The sequence below is a fragment of the Anser brachyrhynchus genome (genome assembly GCF_964034855.1).
Source record: "Anser brachyrhynchus genome assembly, chromosome: 25".
NCBI lineage: Eukaryota > Metazoa > Chordata > Aves > Anseriformes > Anatidae > Anser > Anser brachyrhynchus.
In genome coordinates, this window is record NC_137718.1 from 4,602,948 (window position 1) to 4,623,808 (window position 20,861).

At 41.0% G+C, this 20,861-nt stretch overlaps 1 protein-coding gene across 1 annotated transcript in view; it reads right to left on the reverse strand.

Moving 5' to 3' along the window:
- Positions 1–20,861, reverse strand: part of LOC308182811 (uncharacterized protein) — a 207,307-nt gene that overhangs the window by 174,450 nt on the left and 11,996 nt on the right. The window contains exons 4-6 of the mRNA XM_080568029.1: positions 19,028–19,165; positions 9,158–9,220; positions 5,829–5,886 (exon numbers count right to left, since the gene is read on the reverse strand). The gene's annotated coding sequence lies outside the window, so the exon portion shown is untranslated. The remainder of the gene's footprint in view (positions 1–5,828; positions 5,887–9,157; positions 9,221–19,027; positions 19,166–20,861) is intronic.

The following is a 20,861-nucleotide window of genomic DNA, read 5'->3' on the forward strand; positions in this document are numbered from 1 at the left end:
TTTCTAACATGCTCTCCGTAAAAAGAAGCAACACTGGTGATGGAATATCACAGCTAGGGCTAAACAGCAAGAGGAAAAAGCTTTTATTCTAGAACATCAGTGAAAACCTAAAACTTGGGGCTTTGTTAAACTGATTTAAAATCTGTTACCTGCTATATATTTCAGCTGACAGAAAGATAATCTGGGCAACTAACACCAAATTGGCTTTGATCAATTGATCAATTAACTAGCAAGTGTAAGGGCTAACCCAGGTCAGGTGCACTGAAAGTAGGTCTGATGCAAATGTTTTAGCCTCTTAGTGTAGGGAAAATAACCTAGCACACATTTGTTCTCTGAGTGAAATGACCTGAAGCTAACAATGTGAGTATTCTGTTACTTGCATGTGACTCTCTTACATCATTCATACCTTCACCTAGACAACAAAAAAACCCTCTTGTGTTAAAGAATACTCTTCGCTACAATTTGGATCAAGGTACACCCAAAACGATCTGACTTTTGAAAGCATTTATTTTCTTTCCAGCATTAGCATACTAAAAGAAAAAAACCCCACTGTGTAACTGTAGAAAATGTCTTACCCATTAATAACAAGCTGTTGGAGGCTCAAGAGCTGTTTCATAGGACTAAATCCTGCGAACAGGCAATACCCCTTAAATTTACTAATACTACAGAAACTGCATTTGCAGCGCAAAGGCAATCTTAGCACACTAGCTTGTATGCTTTTGCACTGCCTAACTGCTGAAGCAAGATATTAAACTTTTAAAAATTCATATGCATAACTGCTTGAAAATGCTCTGATGGAGGAAAGACTCAGTGTGATTCCTTTCTTCCGTGTGAGCTTATAGCACAAGACAGCCATCTTGTTGCTCTGTGAACAGAATCTCTGAGAAGAGAGATCTTGAAAAACTCCAGGTACTGATGCTGCCCAGTTAAACAAGAAATTGTTCTTAAAATGCAGTAAATCAGCATGATGGTAACTGCAAAAAGCTAATAGTTATGAATACCATACATCTACTTAATTGAGCTCTGCTGTAGTGCAACTGCAAAGCACTCCATCTCTTTTCCTTTCAATTAACCAGCATATTCTGGTACATAAAGGAATAAATACCAGGCTTTTCCTGGCTTTCTTTAAAACTTAGCAAGAAGAAAGGAATCAGTGATGCTAAGAAAGCTAAAGGGCAGGAGGCTGAAGCAGCCACCACTGAGTAGAGAGATTCTGCTAAAGAAAATAAGGAGCCAAGTGCAGAGGGCACGGAACCAAGAATGTGAGAGACGATGGGGACAAGAAGCAAGAGAGAAAAGCCCAGATGCTCTGGGAAGTGGTCTGCCTAAGCATACATACCAAAGTGCCAGAAATGGCATGTCACACCACACAAACCCACTACTTTCAGAGAAAACAAGGATAGTAAGTCTTCCGCAAGCTAACTGCTAGGCCAAAGATAGTTTTCATATCACCAAAAAGCAGTGAAGCTTATCCCAGAGTACAGCTAACGTGGAGTTTTTAAAGCACTAAGCAAAACGCATGCTCCCATTCTCTAACGGATTTTCAGGGTTATACCAGCCAACTACACGCAGTAACTTGCTATACAGGTCTACAAATTGGCAAGTGGAAAACCTGCAGGGAAACACAAAAGGCCATTTATTTCACCTTCAAGTATTTTCAAGCTTCTCATGCTTGGAGTCTTTTCTTGGCTCTGCTCGAGGTCCTGGTCTGTGAGAGATCTTTGGCACAGAGAGCTAGGCAGAACACAGGCTTTCTAAAGACGTCTATGAGAGTGCAAGAATGATATTAGATTTTATACAATATGAGGAGAACCTAAGAATGAAGTCCAGAAACTGGAACTCAGGTACTCCATGCTGCAAGCTCAGTGAATAAACTTTCTTAGTGAATAAACTTTCACTTCAATAACTTCTTAAGACTCCTGAAACATGTTTTTTTGGTTGATTCCCCTTGCCTTTGTATGAAATTCTGCTTTCAGGCCATGGACCTATCTGGGGATTACTGAAGAAGAAGCTTGCATTGATGGTTTGATTTCACATTAACAAGTCACTACGTAGGAAGCTGAGTTACCGGCCGTGGCTGTGATCAGGTGTCTGGGGGAATGGCCTGGACACTGACTACCCACAGATAAATTACAGACTGTCTGTATCTATAGGAGGCCCTTGGTGTTATTCAAGCACAAACACAGGCTGGGCAGAGAATGGATTGAAAGCAGCCCTGATGGGAAGGACCTGGGGGTGTTGGTGGAAGAAGCAGCTCGACACAAGCTGGCAATGTGTGCTTGCAGCCCAGAAGGCAAACCGTGTCAGAAGCAGTGTGGGCAGCAGGGCAAGCGAGGGGATTGTCCCCCTGTGTATGTATGCAGGTGGAAGAGAGGGGCAAAAAGCTCCTGACTGTGCTTCTGGAAAGCCCTATTTTCTGTTTTGCTTCTTAATCAGAGAAATAACCATCAGGTTCTCACTGCACCACTTGTGGCTTGCAACTGCAAACAGAACAGGCAATCTTCCTAAGTCAAGATTTGCTCTGCTGCGATGGTACTGAGAAAACAGTTTCTTGTGCTTGTAGGTACGGATCCCTGGGGACTTCAGGAGAAAAGAATGAGGAAAGGAACTAATCGAGTGTCTCTTCTAAAAGAAATCCTTGCTCCACATTTCTCTGCAACTCCATCCCATACCACACTGTACCACCTCCTGGTATATAACTAAAGTCAAAATATAATTACAGAACGCGTGTAAAGGGATGCATGTGGTATCTTTATACTAAACACCTTGCAACATTCATAAAATATGAACAAGTGGTAGTAGAAATGCTCATCTAGATGACAAGGGAGTCGTCAATTACAAGTTGTGCGCAGTTAACAGAACAGTAACACACTGCTGGGCTTATCTTGTTCTGCCAAAGATCCCAGTGAAACCAGGCTCTGCATAGGAGGCTAGCATTGATATTACTTGCTTGTAATAGCTGCTAGCTGCCCTGGAGAAGTGGCACGAATTGTGTTGTCACAATAGATAGGATGGTCTTAAGTCAGATACTCTTGCCAAAGAAGGTATTTATCTCCAGCCCTTACTGAATCTGTAGGGAGATGGCCTATTGCATACCCGCTGCTGTGGCAGTAATTCCTGCAGCTTAACCCAGATCCCAGTGCTGAGCCTTAGCCAACTACCCCTTTTGTTTGCATATATTCAGTGTTATGTAGACTATCGAGCCAGTGCTGCTGTTACCTCTCTTGGCATAAGCAGCTCCAGAACAAGCACTCCTCCTCGACTTGTGAGAATAGGCAATGAATTGGGATTGCTTCTTCAAAAGACAACCCTGAAAGAGGCCTTCTGTGTGTCTGGATTGTCCAAGTAAGGACAGAGAATTATCGGTTACACCCGTTACAGTGAATAGGACATTGAAAAGCTGAGACAAATAATGCCTAGCACCTAGATAAAAAAAAATCTTCTAATACTAATCTGTACTGATAATTTAGTTACTCGCCTCAGTCCTCCTGGCTTAATTATCCTGCTGGCTAAATATGTGGCTTACAACCCTTTTTCTCCCTTCCCACAGAGTAGTTCTGAAACCTGAGCTAGCTTCAGTAGGAAGAAGCTGCTCATTGTTCTGAATGGAGTGCTTTCTACTTACATTGTTGGAACAGAAAATGTCAGTGTGAAAAGTTTCAAAAAAGAAGAGGTACAAATCTTAACTTTCTGCACTTTGACAGTTTTCCTAGTAGAAGAATGTTCCTACCCACTCTCCAAAACCTAAGCACCTATGAAACATGCCATCAGATGTCAAAAGATTACCAGAGGAACTCCTGGCTACATATGAAACGGCAGGTGAAACCTGTGCCCAGAATAAGCATCTTTTTATAAGGGAACAGAAAACACAGGATACATACTTCAACCTGCAGTCTACTCTTTATGCTACTGGCTTCTACATCCCTTTAAGTACACGTGTGAGAAAAGGAAGCCTGTCATTAACATACATGCAAACTGGGGTCTCTCTTTTTCCACCCCAAATCCACACACGTATGCTCTTTTTGTCAAATCATCTTAGTACTGAGTACTACATGGGCAACAGCTGTTCTGTCATTGGTGCAAGTATAAAAGCTGGACTAGATGAAACAGAAAGAAGCTGTGTTTACAAAAAATTGTGGGCTAAAACAGAGATTTTTTCCCACAACTGCACAATTCTATTCATGGAGTGTTGTAGGATTTCCCTGCCGAGTCTGTTTCTCTGCTCTTTGCTACAGCTGCAATTCCTGCAAACACTGCTACACTTGCTGAGAATGCACTGTGAGATTCACTGATCTGTGAGGAAGGGAACGGAGGCTTCCCTTGTGTACGAGGGGAAGGGAAGAATTGGCTCCAGGGAAATCCACTTCACATTAAACATTAAGGACTTTTTTTTTTTTCTCTGGGTAAGCTGGGAATCTGCCAAAGAAGCCTACAGTGGCAACTCTGGTAGTTTGAGTAGTGTTGTGAGTATGCAGCATGCTAGGGATGCACGGATCCCTCCGAGTCATCAGATGCATGGCACAGACAGGATGCAAAATAGATTCCCTCTGTGGACACAAACCTGGAGTTTCCAAAGTACTAAGAAATTGAGGAGTAGGGGTTAAGGACCTCCATTTTGCAGAGAGATGGATGGAAGAAAGCAAGCACAGACTCCAAACAGCACATTGGTCAGCTTGTATAATCTGATAATAAACCACCAGGGCTCCAATTTCCATTTTGTACTGCACGCCCTTTTAGTCAGATAAAGGTAGTCAAACAGTTGCCTACTACATACAATTTAATGTTTTTTTCTGATTCGGCATGTTGTCCACCTTACAGACCTTCACGTGCTTGAGCAGAACATACTAGCCCCAGCTAACGTAAGGGCTAGAGCCTGTTGTATATGGATACTTAGGGCCTTTCCTTTAGGGAAAGAGCTTCAGAAATCTATAGAAGGTTCAAGGTTTATAAGACAGGTGCTTCTGGAAAATTTCTGAGTTAACTGCACAAGAAGCAGCTGATGAGGGAATGGAGACAAGACCAAGGGCCACATGTGCTAAGATGGTTCAGTCCTATCTCTTACTCAGGAACCTAAAGCTGCTGCTTGTTCAGCTGGTGGTGAGGTGTCCTAGATGAACTGCTCACCCAGAATGTCAACTGAAGTGCAAGCTTGTGATCCCCTGTTTTCTGAACCCAGTTTAGTGCAAGCCCAATTACTTAAACCCTGCAGTTCCCTCTAGAGAAGGAAAATACATTGCTTTCCAAAGTATAGGAGAAACGCTTACACAAAGCGTGATATTCTGACAGCAAAACAAAGAAGGATATCTACGTACTCTCATCTCCTGCATCTGTTTGACTCCTAAGATAACAAAATATGAACACTTTCACTGTAGATAGACTACAAAAAGATCCACAATGGAACAGAGTTACTTCTCAGAAATGACACTATAAATAAATCAGTTTTGATGAGTGAAACAGATCTCATCTCCCATACCTACCCATTCAATTTATTAGCCTTCCAAACACTTGAGTGTATTACAGTAGGAAAGCTCATCACAGATTTCAAGGTGAGAGAAAATCCCTGAAGAAATTTGCCTGCCTTTTCCCTGCAGGAGCACCTGGACATTGTCAGCACAAATTTATGATGGAGGAAATATAGACGAAGTAAAACAGAAAATGAGCCTGGAACCTGTTTACTGGTTTGCTGAGTGTAAATCACTCTGCATTCCTAAAATATGCAACTACCTCTCGAGTACTTAAATTGCTTCAAAAAGGTAGTCTGAGGTACCTGAGAAACCTAAGAGCTTTTTGAGAAAAATGCATTTATTCTATGTTTTCTTTGCACTGACCTGACTGACCCTTACATTGGCTCTCCTGCGACAGGACACGAAGCTCTCCCTCCTGTACCTGGCAACACAAGAAAGCCAGAACTTTAAAAACAAGCCCCACTCACTACAGTTAGAGTCTAAGTGCCCTGATTTCTACCCCATAACCTCAAGGAGCAATGTTAGGTGATAGCCTTATTTTTTCAACTCGTGCCACCCATTTTAAATTTAAGCTTCTATCTCTTGAAATATGCATGGCCCAGATTTCCACTGCCTCTATTTTTCTCTCCCTCTGTGATCACTTCTCTGATGACATTTAACTCTCCCAGCATTACTCAGCTACTGCCTGTGCTGCGCATTTCCCAAGACTTCAATGCTGCAGCTTCCCTCAACTAAACTAAAATTGGTGACCTTAGCAGTGAAAGTGAACAAAGATGGCTGGTCATAAACTGAATTTATTTGACTTCTAATGAAACTTTTTTTCTGACAGGTTTGTTGGGGCACTTCTGAGCTGACAATTTGCGTTCCAGCACTGGTACTGATTCAGGTTTGTTGCCTGTTTACCATGCCTGCGGTGCACGCCTATTAGAAATAAATCACTTGCTAGCATCAAAACAGAAGGGTAAGCAGTAATTAATGGCATGTTCTATAAATTTCACCTCTTTCTCCTTCTCCTCTCTGCTAATAAATATGGAAGAGATGACTGAAGAGGTGTTCTGACAACACGGAGACAACGGAGTATGTCTATTACTTACCTCAATAAAAAGCAACCCAAAAATGAAATAACTGTTTCCTGTCACCTCACCTCCCCACAGGGAAAAGTTCACTCTTCTCCCCACCTTAATCAAGCGCTTTGTGCTTCTGAATTTAATCTGATCTTACTGATGCTTCTGAAGCTCAGTAAGCATTTAAGGCAAGAAGAAAACCCGTCTCACCCTCCTTACTCACAGCCTCTCTTTGTTGTGGCTTAGTATTAAATATTAACTTTCATGTTTTCTTGGGGCTGCGAAAGCCATTACGGAAAAGATCAAACCAATTTTTCTTACCAGTATATGTGATTGTTTTCTACTTCCCTAAAAGGTTAATGTTTAAAATGAATAATGGGTAGTGGGGGAGGAAGAGGGGAAGGAAAGGTTCTTCCTGCTTGCCCTTCTCTCAGCTCGCACAGCACGGAGGTATTGCTGCTTCCTTGCACTCCTAGTCCTTTTGCAGCCTACAGAGCTGCTTGCCCTGGCATGGTGGACTCAGAAACAGATTCAGCCCTACTGATACATCTACTTACAAAAGGAATCATTTTGTCCTTCTCGATTCCTCTAACACTTCCCGATCAACAGTTTTTGCTGCTGCTGTCTCCAAGGCCACCAGGTTAGTCCTCAAGACCCTCTGCAAACTAGCACCCATGAACCCAGAGCAGTTTCACATCTTGGGAATCTGTGCAAATACTCCTCCTTGTTACTGATTTACCAGTGGACTTAAAGGAATGAAATAAACAGAATTCAGGTCAGCTAAAATAATAGTTTAAAAAGTCACCAAGAATATAATATTTAAGAAGCGCAGCATGAGATGTTGTACTTGTCAGCAAGGAGGGCTGCCTACTGCTCATGCTCATAACTTCATGGCGGCAGCAGGAAGAGAGCTCAAGAAGAGCTCAGCTCTTCTTGCTTCCAAAATCAGACTCTGAGCTGGCAAATGATATGAAGCCTGTGGCACAAAGCAACAGGATTCCAGCCAGCAGGAGGACAGCAATGAAAGGCACGAAGCCACCCTGTATCAGAGCCTTACAGAAATAATGCGGTTCCATTTTGAAAAGCCATTGGATTACCCTGGAATAAATCCACATTGGAAAACATTATTACTCCTTATTAAATCAAAACCTGCTGGCTTGTAGAAAAAAATAAGTAGTGCTGTGAACTCTTTTGGGGGTTGAAAATATAAGGGAGCTTGACAATATGGAGAGAGCTCTTGAGCTCTGTTGGTCTTGAGCAACAGAACATAATTCTTTGCAGGAGGGAAGAATGTAAAGAAATCTATGAAGTCAATGACTAGTTTAGTCCAAAAATACATGGCACATAGCACAAAGCAATTAGCACAGTGATGAGGGTTCCTGTTGGATATATGTAAGCCTATATATATATATATATATATATATATATATATATATTCAGCCAACAGTAAAAGTTAACAAACACATCGTTTCAGGGGAAGATGCTAAATGCAATGCATTTAATTAAAGGATAAATATCTAACCTTATGCAATCATCTATTGTTGATCCCTGATGGCTATACCAAAAGTGGTAGTTTCGAAACCAACAGAGCCCACAGATGATGACGATCTCCCTCTGGAAACAGGCCAGTTGATCATTATAGCTCATAGCTCAGCAGTCCAGTCTTCTGGATGGTACAAAGTTGAGGCATGGCTTTTCACATAGCCACTCATTTTTTTCTCCTTAGATTTCAACCTCCTAGAGTTTCAGTTCACAGGTAAAACCATACAACTGCTGACTTCCAGGATGAAATCTGTGCAAAGCTACAGATTTCTCATATTTATGCTGCAAATCTAGGTTTTCCTGCGGTTGTATCTAAATCCTATCATAATTTTCCACTACTCAGCTGTGTGGACTCTCAAAGCTGAACCTTCTGCATCTCTTCCTTTTTCAGTACTCTCTGCATGTCCTTGCTACATGTACAGAAGCAACTGCACAACTTGATTATAGGCACTCTCCAGAGATGGAGGGGATGTATTCCTGTGTAGACTTTGAAAATCAATCTGCCACACTGGCTCCTAACTGTAGGGCAAACATCTCTCTAAATTATGGTATTCGGATTTCTGCAAATGCCTCTATAAAAAATCTAAATCAGAAGCAATAGCATTTTTTTTTAATAGAGTCCAACTTTGTATTTCTCTTACCCAGGTCACTTTCTATTTTGTTGCTCATCTCTTCCTTCTCTCTATGCATCATCAGTACAGATTCATTCTCCCTTATTTTTATACTAAGAAAAATTTGAACAAGGTACGATCTAGTGGTCACAGAAGATCCCGCTTATAAAATATCTAGGCTTTTTTTTTGTTCATCTACTCTTGTTCTGTATAATGAATTTGTCTTCACATTCCTTAGTTCAGTCTGTTTAAATCGTAACCTCCTTAGGGCAAAGAGTACTCTGTGTGTGTCTGTATGTAATTATGAAGGCTTAAGAGAAAAAATACCTGGACCTTAGTTACGACCTGTGGCCACTACTGTAGTATTAAGGATAAATTCAGAGAGGCGGCCTGACTACATCGTAAGGCTGGAAAAAAAAAACATCAACAAGTATTGCATGTCATGGTGGAAAAGTGAACACAAGACAAAATTTACCTGGATGGCACAGCTGAGCTGCACTTCATTATACTGCACTGGTGTCACGCTGAGTGTGATAAACTGTTGAGACAAAAAAATGAAACCCATGTCACAGGCAGCGTTAGGAAGTACATTGCTAAGGGTGCATTAAACTTTGATGGCTCCATTTATACATTATACATGTGCAAGTCAGCAAAGTTGTACTGGTGGTAATTTTGCAAAGGAATCAGCTAATAATGTTACAGCACATGCTGGAGCAAACTATTGCACAGGTTGTTGTTGCTTTTTTTCTCTTTTTGCTTATTAGCACAGAAAATATGTAACGCTCCACACTATTTTATGCCCTAAGGTATAGTCCAAAGAGCAAAGCAAGGGGGAGTTGTAAGGAAGACTGATAGAGGCGCTTGGCCTCTACAAACAGCATGCTGATGAAGAAGAGAGGAGGGGATTACAACTGGAGGTCCCCTTACATTTGAACCACATATGACTCTAAATCTCAAAGAAAAGCCTACTGCAAGAATTATGCAAACTATATGACAAGGAACATCAGCAATTTTCGGAGAGGCTGGACTCCCTCAAAGTCTGAGGCCACAGGTGTTTAGAAACCTCGCTGACAAACAGCATAAAATACCCTGATAGAGAAGGGCTGACAGCAAAGAAACCAGCTGATACTACAGTGGTTTTCGCCTTTGAAGCAGAACTCCAGCTGATTACATGGTTGGAATATGAAAAAAAAAAAATAGAGAGAAAGGACGGTATGTGTTTCGTCCTCAACGTGCCATCAATGCTGAGAACAATCATTGCTGCCCAAGGAAAGGGAGAAGGTCTAGAGACTCAGGAGAGGGAAACAGCAAATTTCACGGAAATTTTCTATTTTCATCCCCTTAATAGCAGTCTCTTAGACAAAGCATCAGCTACTCCTGGTCCAACATGTGTTTTCCACTAGAAATTCTCCAGTACTCCAGCGATTCATGTAACATCTGAGACAGCCCAGTAGGAAAGGACAAGCACCTAGAAAACTTCATTTTTCCAACAGGAGGTGGAAAGGCATCTTCTGTTTCTATGATCTCCTGAAGAACCCCTAAGCCTTATAAAATTTTCCAGGCTCTGAGAGAATGTAAGACTGACTTGACTGTTTCTGTGGCAAATAAAGCCATGAATGAATATACTTTACTCAACATACACTAATCCCAAAGATAAGAGAGACACCAACGTATTCTGAGCCACACAAGCAACATATTAGTATGAAAACTTGTATTTCTGAGATTTGAAAAAGTTGTGTTATGAGTTTAAATGGTCCCAATTTAAGTATCTGCATCATCAGGGAGGACTACAGGAGAACTGACATAAAAAGGCTTTGAGGCAACAACCATGTACTTGTTTTCGCCCAGCGGCAGTCACAGTAAGTCTTTCCTCAGTGCTAAAACTTCTTTATATACTACTGTAACAGGTAGTAAAACCAACAGCAAAAGTAGTGAGAACCTGCAGTTGAAGGGAAACATTCCAGACCATTACCTAGCAGGATGATGCTTCCCTCCGCCCAGTGCGAATGGAAACAGAAACGCGCTAACTCACAGAAGTGGTCTCTGTCATTTCAAATAACTCACTTTCAATACTCACGTACTAAGAGTGCTGCAGCCTGAACTTAGGTGCCGCAAAATGCTTTGCCTATTTCCAAATCTCAGAAGTAATTCTGTGCTCATCGTAGGATGAACCTCTACTGAAAAAAATTACTCCCGCTAAGGAGACTTTAGAAAAGTGAACTCTGTGATTTCTCCACCATACGCTGCTATCAGTTTAGCTCACAGTGCCCCTTCTCCAAGCTATTCCCACTTTGCTGTTGTTGTTATTCCGCTCTCACCTCTTGCTGTAGCTTTATTTAATTCTGAGTTCTGCACGGCCTTGGTTTATTTCGTGCAGCACCTTGCACAGCCGCGCTGCTGTCCCTGACTCTTCGTTTCATACACGGAAATACAAAGACGGATGTTTCCCTACTCTGCAGCCCGCAGGTGCTATCTCAGTAGCACATAACTATCACAAGCGCTGCTTGCATTTGCAGGATACAAAATTGAAATTCCACCAACAATATCAGAAACATAAAGAACAAGCACTGGAATTGCTTGTGCTTTATAGACACTTCCTGACAGGAGCTTATCTCTGTCTGTACCACGCGTTGTTATTCCCGTAAACACTGCATGCTGGTATATTACGGTTAATGAAATGCAGTCCTAACAACTCGTAAGATACAGCAGGACTGTTAGAGCTTCTCGCAGTGACTGGATAATTCAATGTGCTGTGCTTAACAGGAAGAAAAATGTGGGAAAGAATAGATTATTAGTGCAAGAAAAAAAACAAGAAGTAACTCCATGACCAGAGGGAACTTTTTATGACTTTCTGGCATTCAGGTCTCAATTATCAGAGACACGAGTCAGATCATAAACAGTATTTCTCTCTGGCGGAGGTAGGCTGCTTTATTACAGGCCTTGGAAAGAGTGAATGTTTTGATAATGGAGTTAAAGGAAAAACAGAACCTCACGATCTGAGAGTAGCCTTTTCTGATCATGATACTGGTGCTGTGCTAGGTGAAAAGTAAATCAATAATACAGCCCTCGGGAAGGCTCTATTTATGAAAAATTCTGTAAATGGATGATTATGTGCTGCTGGCAAAAGATAACATTTTCTTTAAGGGGCCTAGATCTCTGGAGATAAAGAGAGGTTGGATGGAAGTCAAGGTATATTTATACACCGACTGTATAAATATACACACTGTGGCTCAATTTGTCAAATTTAAAACATGAAAGACTGATGGAGGTTCGGGGAAGGTAGCTCTGTTATAGCCTGCATGAAAGTATTTCCTTGGGAGGCAGAATCCGATCCACTGCGCACAGGCGAGCAGTGGGAAATCACTCAGGAGGGACCTCCCTCCGATCTGTTGTGCGGCTCGTACAAAGGTACGGCACAGCAGGTGAATTCTGTAGGAAGGGATTTTCGAAGCTTTGCTTCCTTTGGAGAGAAAATCCATCAGATAGGGGTGAAGAGGAGCTACGGGCTGTACCACTCACCTTTGCAATAATCGTGTGCTACTGCTATACCTATAACTTTCCAGTTTTACACAGTTTGTCCAGCTCAGCTGATACACAGAATATTGTTAAAGAAATACATTTTTGGAAAAAGAATTCTACTTCCACAGCTGTTTTATTCATGGCACGTGAACGATTAAATCTCTCTTGGCTTCTTCCCTTATGAGGCCAAGGAAATCAAGCAGCTCTGACACATTTTAAAATGCTCATTAAAAGATGTAAAAGATTCCCTCCGACGCTGGCAGAAGGAGCATGTGTGTGCACGCACCCATGTTTCTAAGAGCTTTGTTTCTAACTCAAGGACTAAAGGGGGGCTTTCAAAAACCCAAGGGAAGGTCGCCTATCATTGAGCCATCAAATTGCATGGAACTGCCCTTGTGCCATTGAAGATCTTCCCCCAGTATTTTCTCCTTGTGAAAAGAAGGAGGAAACGCAGCCTGTCTCTGAATAGGACAGCACTCTCCAATTAATACCACGTGGCTGCTTCCTACCTCACACACATGCTCTCTTCCTAGATGTTTTGTGTTGGCTTTTAACAGTCACTTTACCGAAGGGATGAAAAGAAAAAGTCTGCTCTTTTACAGATATTGCCTTGCATTTATCACTCCTTACTTTAAAGCCGTTCCCCGTGGTAACCACATTAGCATCCTACTTACTCCAGGCTCCTTCCACAACCAAAGCAGAGACTTCAAATGGGATGAGGTGTGCTCTGAACATCTCCTCCTATCCACTAACTTCAGAGGGAGCTTAAGGCACCAGATTCCTAATCTACATGCTTCAGTTTACTATAAAATACAACAAATTTGGACAGTAGCACTTTTAGTTGTGTTCTCAAACCACATTAAAAACCAAGATTCGTGCTCAAACTTTTACAAGTGAAACTACCCAGATATATCTCCATTATCACCCTAGCCAACTGCTTCACTGTTTTACACACTATTCTTACCCTTTGTCTTTTTGCACTCCAACCTACAAAGGCTTGGGAACAAGCTTAGCATCTTTCCATTAAATGCTTAAATCTTTGTATGATTACAACTTTAGATTATGGGTTATTAGTTTTGTGCAACACCCCTCTCCCAACATAAAAGCATTACAAATGCCTGGGGGAGACCAGGGTAGCAACCAAAGTTTTTTGCAAGTTTCTCCTACGCTGTTTACCACTGTCTGATTTATGCCTTAGCACAGTTCCCCTCTTCTCCCAGAGGAAAAGCATAATCATCTCAATTTTACAAACAAAGCATTAGCTAAAATAAACTGTTACTCATAGGTCACACAGGGAATAAGTGGTAAAGTTGGAAATGAAACCCAAGAGCCTTGCCTAACCAGTTCCCTACTCTAATTTACATTGAGCATGAGGAGAAAAAGCCTGCCCATCCATCTGGACATCCGCATGATGGGGAAATTTTATTGTAAAAATATCTCTAATTACTATTTCAGAAGGCAGGTTTGGAATTACAGATGGAGTGTAAGCTTTCTTGCTTTTGCTGAAATTAGCTTCAAAGCTTCTGCTTTTCTCTCATTTCAGAAAAGCTCCAGGAGCAAAACTTCAGGATTAATCATGAAAATGGTTTCTTCTCAAAGAGTTGAGATCATTGGTTTGAAAGTGCAACTTAGTGCAGACTAATAAACTCTCCTTACCATGAAAAAGACTGTGTTGGCTGAGTACCTAAATCTGATTATAAATGCTTAAGTGCTGAAAATTTGGCATTAAGACAGGGGCTTCTGCTATGGCTGTTTCAGCAAACATTTCCAAGTTCCTGGAACTTAGAGCACCTGTCAAGAAAAAGAACACACGTTTTGTTTCCAGTCTTAGTCACGCTGTCTCTGTGACTTGATATTTTACCCCGAGTTGACTAGGCACCCATGACAGCATGTTATCTCCTGAATAAGCCTGAACAGCAATGAACAGAAAATCAACGTGACAAAAAATGCATTCAAACATCAGAAGATACAAGTCTATAAAATATGTTTGTGTGAAGCATGCATGCACATCTATGCAGTAGTATTCAAGTCTGCATTACCTCATTCCTTGATAAAAGCAAGGAGTGATACTTCATGCAAGTACACACAGCAGAAAAACACATATAGATGTGTATAAGTGGACTGCATGACATCTTGTACAAAGCATTTCAACTCCTTCATTGGTTTCTGCATGGAAAAAGAACAAATGACATCAAGAAAGAAAACTAAAGAATTTCACTCAAAAGTGGAAAGCTAACCTATGAACACGTGGCATTGTATTTTGTCCTAGACCTCTCAGTAGAAAGATTTTCTTGGAAGAGTTAGTCAGCTAGTCATCAGAACATGATTTATTAATGTCTGCTAACATGGGGAGAATAAGTAAATTAATAAGGCTTTGAGGGAAATATTTCTGCTCTGGATTCACTCCAGTCAGAGACAGGGATAAGAACTATAGCTCAGTCCCTACAGAACAGATTCTTTCTTATCAATCCCAAGTACATCTGATGATGACCAAAAAGCAAGAGGAAGAGGCCCCAGACAATTTTACCCATCAAAAACATGCAAGGGAAAGAAAAGATTTTCAGAAGTGTTTCCTACTCATCAAGCTTTTTGCGTTATTTGAACAGTAAAAATAAAAAAGTACAGAAACTGGCATGAGAAAGTTCTCAGCTGCTGTTAAAACCAGCAAGGCTCCAGTGTGAAAGCTGCACAGCGGCAGGGAAGGAAGGAAGAAGTGAGCCCCTCAGGCATGAGAACCAGGTTTGCAAACTCGAGCAGCCTATTCTCTCCTACTGTGATAGAGCAGCCAGAGTTCCTGTGACTCAAGTGGCAAGTTTCCCACCTCGCTTGTGTCAAACAGAGCTCGGCGAACAGAAGCAGCATCCCAATACTTCCTTTCAGAGGATCGTAAAAAATCTGAAGAAACCAAGAAGCAGCGTGCAAGGCATTTTCAAAAGTGTCATGTTATTTACAAACATATGTGAAAACATATTGGGGAATAGATACTCAGGGCATGTTTCTGTGTACAGCACCATAAGTTAACACTCTGAACTATCAGCTGTATGTGTTAGGTCTCTTCTATTAGCTCAGATAAGAACCTTTTGTTTTTCATGCCTGACTGCTTCTGAAATAGTGTTTTCTTTTCCCCCCAGGAATCCGTATGAACAGAATTAGAACATCAAAGCTTAGACTGACAGCTATTCCAGTCTAGACTTGGAAAATAAAACAATTCCACCAGCAAGTTCTTGTGATTAGCCAGATAATGCATTCAATTAGAGCACAAACATGCTGCAGGCTTATCTACATGGTTACAGCCACAGTAACACTTACAGGACCATCTCGGAGATGTAGCCATTCCAATGCCCTGTGTACCCTATCTGATCTTCTGGACTTGTGGCTGGCACAGACACAGTCCCCATGCCCAACTTGGACAGACTTTCAGAATAAAGGGAAGCCTGTCCATTTAGTTAAGATTTGGGAGGCACAGAGGGAATGCATTCCATATTCACAGCAGAAGGAACAAGGATGCTGGAGCACAACCTTGCCCAAAGTTATAGTCTGCAAGCCACACAAAAAGGTTCTCCAACCAATTTTTGAACACTGCAGGGTGCATGAAAGGGAACACTCCGTTCAGCAATGAACAATAAGAGAAGTGCTGTTTAAAAAGGCATTGTGAAGGTTTCAGTGGACAGTTTTATCCCCAGTTATTTCAATAACTGGGAGAGACAAAGTATTTCATATTGAAACTCTGTCAAGTAGCTACAGATTCCAGTTTAAAGAAAGGGAAATAATGTGTACCTGTGAACATGCCTCTGGGAGCACACAAACTAGAACAAGGATTTTTACGTGCTTAGTAATTCCATTATCCTAACTGGTACAAAGCCAGACCAGAATACTTTAAGATGTTGCACGAAATTATAGTTTCAGAAAGGGCAATAACATCAGTGTAAATGGACCGTTCTGCCTACAGCTTTATTGAAAATACAAATTTTTTTGTTGTTGTTTCCCATGAAAACAACACTTCAGCTTTTTCAGTGGTTTTATGTCCTTATCTGTGTCTTTGAGTCTCCAAATAGATTTGAGACAACTTGGTTAAATGTGACAGAAGGACAGGAGACAAAGAAAATAAAACCCTCACAGAAATCTTGTGAACAGGTAAAGGTAAGCAAATACTCTGCAAGAAGGAAGGTGAGGGCATTTTGTTAGGAAGGAAGTCAAAGCACCAGGCCCTGAAAGGCTTTCACCACAATTTCCTGGGTGCTCAAGTCCATTAACCATGATGAATAATCCATGGAAGCCACGATTCAACACTTCTGGTATTCAGAGGCCCTCTGCCTTTGAGGTATACAGCATGGTCATGAAGTCTACTTAGGAACATGGCAGTGAAAAAAAAAAAAGTCAAAACAGGAGAAAAGTTAGAGTAGACCATATTTTATAATCATATAATTACTCTGTAATTACCCAACAATTACAGTACAATTACACAAAGCATTTGTTTTAGCCTTTTGGAAATTACCACTGATTTATCTAACTGGAAACGCACCAAGCAAGTAGCAATAATTGCAACATAAATATGATGTAGTTAGATATCTGGAGTTTAATAGCACTTCATTAAGAGTAATAGCCAAGGTTGTTATGTTGTCATAAAGTTAACCTTGCAGTCATAGGAATAAGCATTATTTACATATTTGGAAACAAAACTGGAATGTAATTACACTGTCATTACAGACAGAAAACTTATGTTATGGCAGACATTGTATTACAGAAAGTGACTTTATACCCTATTTTAATTCTTTACACTTTTGAAGATGCAGAAGCTTAAACATACCACAAAACTAAAAAGAGAAGAACCTCTGGGACAGCGGTGTCCCTCTTCTTTCAGGAGACACTTGACTTTTTTTTCTTCAATCATCTCAAGTTTTCTTTTCCCCTTAAAGCTTAAATGGAGACCCCAACACTTCTACCTTACTGGAACCACAATTTCAGAAGCTGTGCTTCCTCTGCTTGTTCTCCCTTGTCTGGTTCTGTGCACATAGGCTTTCCAAAATCAATATTTTCAATAGGCAAGCATCTTGCACACTGCATTAAGCTCAGCAGTAGTGAAACACCCAGGGAATAACCACCGCAATTCAGGTAAAACACCATCAGATGCCATGCAAAATAAATCCGACTTGCAAAATTCTCAGGTTTTCATAGAGATTGATTATGTCTGTTATTTCGGCATAGTAAAAAGCCTTTGCTGGTGCTGCCGGGATGACACCTCTGGAATTTGCAAAATCTCAAGACTACCAAAGAACAGCCAGGTAGACGCTGCTAGTTTTTCCAAAACTTGCATGAAGTTCAGACTACCTTAAACTCAATGAATGTATGCCAACGAAGCCAGTCAGGAGAATTTCCACGCAGACCCAAGCTCCCGCAAGTTCTCCCTGCTCAACTTTTCTGCTTTTGTTTTGGCACAGACATTCAGAAGTTATCACCTGCAACCACATGAGCAGGCGAAGGCAGAGCATGCTGGGCAGCTAACAGGACACTTGCACTCCATGGTACTGGAGATAAAAAGCATCATTAGGGCACAAAAAACCCTTGCAAAGTTGAGCACAGAAGGAAGAAACAGCAGAGGCAGGACTTCATAATCACAACTTTCCTTTCTGGCTCAATACAAAGGTTGTAATTCAATTTCAGAGTTCTGCTTCAGTGCATCTCTTATGATGTTAGCAGAGAATCTTTCAACTGAATTAAAGGAATTGTATCAAATCAGGAGATAGACGTTTTATAGAGAGAGAAAGCAAGAGAAAGACAGTTTATATATGTGTGTCTGCACTATGTTCCAACCTAATTACTTATAATTATAAGGTAGTGGTATGTGAAACTAATTGAAAATTTTGGGTGCTTACATCCCAGTCTGAGAAGAATTTGCGTGCCCATCTGGTTAATAGGAAAGGGATTTTATTTTCTAGATCATTGATTTATCATCATTGGGGCTCAAACTGTAAGTTCGGTAAGTCAGCTTCAGGAATATGTGTTGTTTTTTTCCATTACGTTTACACTGTCTAAAATTGCCTCTAGCGCTGTGAATGTTAAAATTGACTGGATTCAATTTAGTGAGGTTGCCTTCTTGCTCTGTCTGGGGTTATTTATCTCATTTAGCTTTTGTGGTAGATGTTTTATTTTTAAAAAGGCTCACATAATTATTCTTTTTTTTTTATTATTACCAAAAAACAAGCCCCAAACTGTATTGATTTGGAATGGTAACACAATGTCTTGATGGCAGCTTTTGTATAAACACACTGATTCTTGCCAAGTAGAATCTCAATAATCACAGGAGCGGCTGTTGTTTTATTACAGCCTATGCAAGAAAAAATGCCCTTTAGCATCCTGAAATTCCTTCCCCATCCAATGCCAAGGTCCATGGGGTAGTACAGAGCGTTACCTGAATTAAGAGCTACATCTATCACATTATATCAACTTTACTTAGCATCCACGTTTATGAGAATTTGTAGAAGAGTGATTGCTTATAGAAGACGAGAATGCCCCAGAGGAGCCAACCTTTACCTCCAGAAAGCCTCAGAGTAGGATTAATACCAATTCTGGAAATTCCTTGTTAGATCTTCTTTTGTGTGTGTTGAATAAGCAGTTAGGAAGAGGATTTAATGCCTCATAATAGCTTATTCCTAGATCTTATTTGTTCATTACTCCTTCCAAAGAAGATCTTGCTGAAAGCAACATTTCTGGTCTGGCTAAAGAACTGTGGTTAAATTTTTGAGCAAAGAAGGGGTATCACCAGTGTACTATGAGCTTTCTTTTCAACTTTGTTAGAACTACATTCCACAAAGCAAGAGCTACAAACCTTTCGGCACCACAGGTGTCAGGTGAGGATGTGATGCTGCTTTTCATGTTGATTAAGATCCTCCGTGACAAAACGGGGAACACGAGACTGAGTGGATGGTAGATGGCCAGCGTAACGTTCATCTATTTCTTTGGCAAGCTGTAAAATGCAAAAATGACAGAGTATTAACATTAGATCACATAAAGGATGTGGTCTTGCAGTTAAGTATCTGTCCCAGATTCCAGACAGATGGGTAAAACTTGACATTTTGCAAGTAACGGTGTAAAAAGATGCATTGTGTTTCAGCTTCCTGGGCCTCCGTCCCACATCTGTCACACTGTACAGCACTTACTGCACATCAGCCACTAAGAATTATGGCAATATTATTGCTAACAACATGAATGGAAATATAAATGCATGCCTATCCAACAAGAGTACAGTGAAAACCGCTGGTGCTCAGACACTATGCAGGCAAGTAACTTTGAACCAAGCCAAACTGCTTGGACCAAGACATACTAGCAAAGGCCATGGTAGTTCTGAGGAAATTGTGGTACTCAATAACTTATTTATTCAGTAACTCAAAGAGGAACAGCACTGCATTCACCCTTTCACACTCCCCTACCACTAAAGTACTTAATTTTTTTTTTTCCTTCATTGAATGTATTTTACCCAATAAGCAGGTCCAAGTAACTTTATTTATTTATTTATTTATTAAAAAAGAAAGGCCGCAGTTTCCGAATAAAAAGCACAAGAGATATGCAGACATAACCTTAATTTTTCACAACAATATACTGTCAAAAAGCTATTTTCTGTAACATACAACTTTCATCTGCTGGAAGCATGCTTTTTTTTTTTTTTGTATGACATACCTTTTTCCTCTCCTTTTACAGAGGGTCATTCTGAAGAAATAATTATTCTTTTGGACCAGTGGGCACCTCTGCCCTGAAAAATTAATCTTACATAAAGAAGAGGCTCGGTTTAATGTAGTGAATATCTTGTGATAAGTATGCTTCCCTCAGGTTTCGTTTGAAAACTTCCATTTAACTAGTATTCCAAAGTCAGCCTGCAGAATTTGCAAAAAGATTCATAATTGAACACATCCCTCTGGCCACGCTCAGGTTCTGTTAAGAATCCCTGCGTCTTGTAAAGGGCATCAAAGGATTTTGTTCTAGATAACAACAGTGGCTTGCCTTACTGGGAATCCACAAAGGAGTGGGAATATATGCTCTGTCTGCAGCAGGGATAATGGACATACATTCTGCTTTTCCAGAGTACTCTGAAAGCAACCCGGCTGCCACTGCTGAGATAAGGCTTGGCTGCCTGTCATCCTTCTGCACATCCTGGTTTCCTTTGGCAGCAAACTCCAGTGAACGTGCAAGGAGAAAAGGAACACGAGGCACGTTGCCTACACCAGTTCTGCAGTCCAAATGTGGCCAGGGATGCTCATGGGGGACCCAGACTTCAGGTTACGCTGTCAGCCTCACCGCTGCAAGATGAAGCCTACACATTTTTCACTGACGTCTTTCCTTGCTCATTCTCAAGTCAATAAAAATAAATACATGCATGAAACTATTTTGGTAAAAACTTTCCCTTCGGGTGCAAGTAGAATTGAAGGGGAATGCAGAAAACCCATCTGAGGAATGCAACTTCTTCAAGCATTCCGGTACTGTCTTCCCATTCTCTCCCCTATTGTCCCTAGTGGACAAAGAGCTCACTCTCCAAAGAGAACCTGGTTTAGGTAAGGTGACTCAGAGCAGACTGCAGCATTTTCCATGAGCTGTTCAAAGTGCAATGAGGCCGACAGCAACTTCTTCCTCCTTCCCTACTGAGACATTCTCCCACATCTCTTATTTCC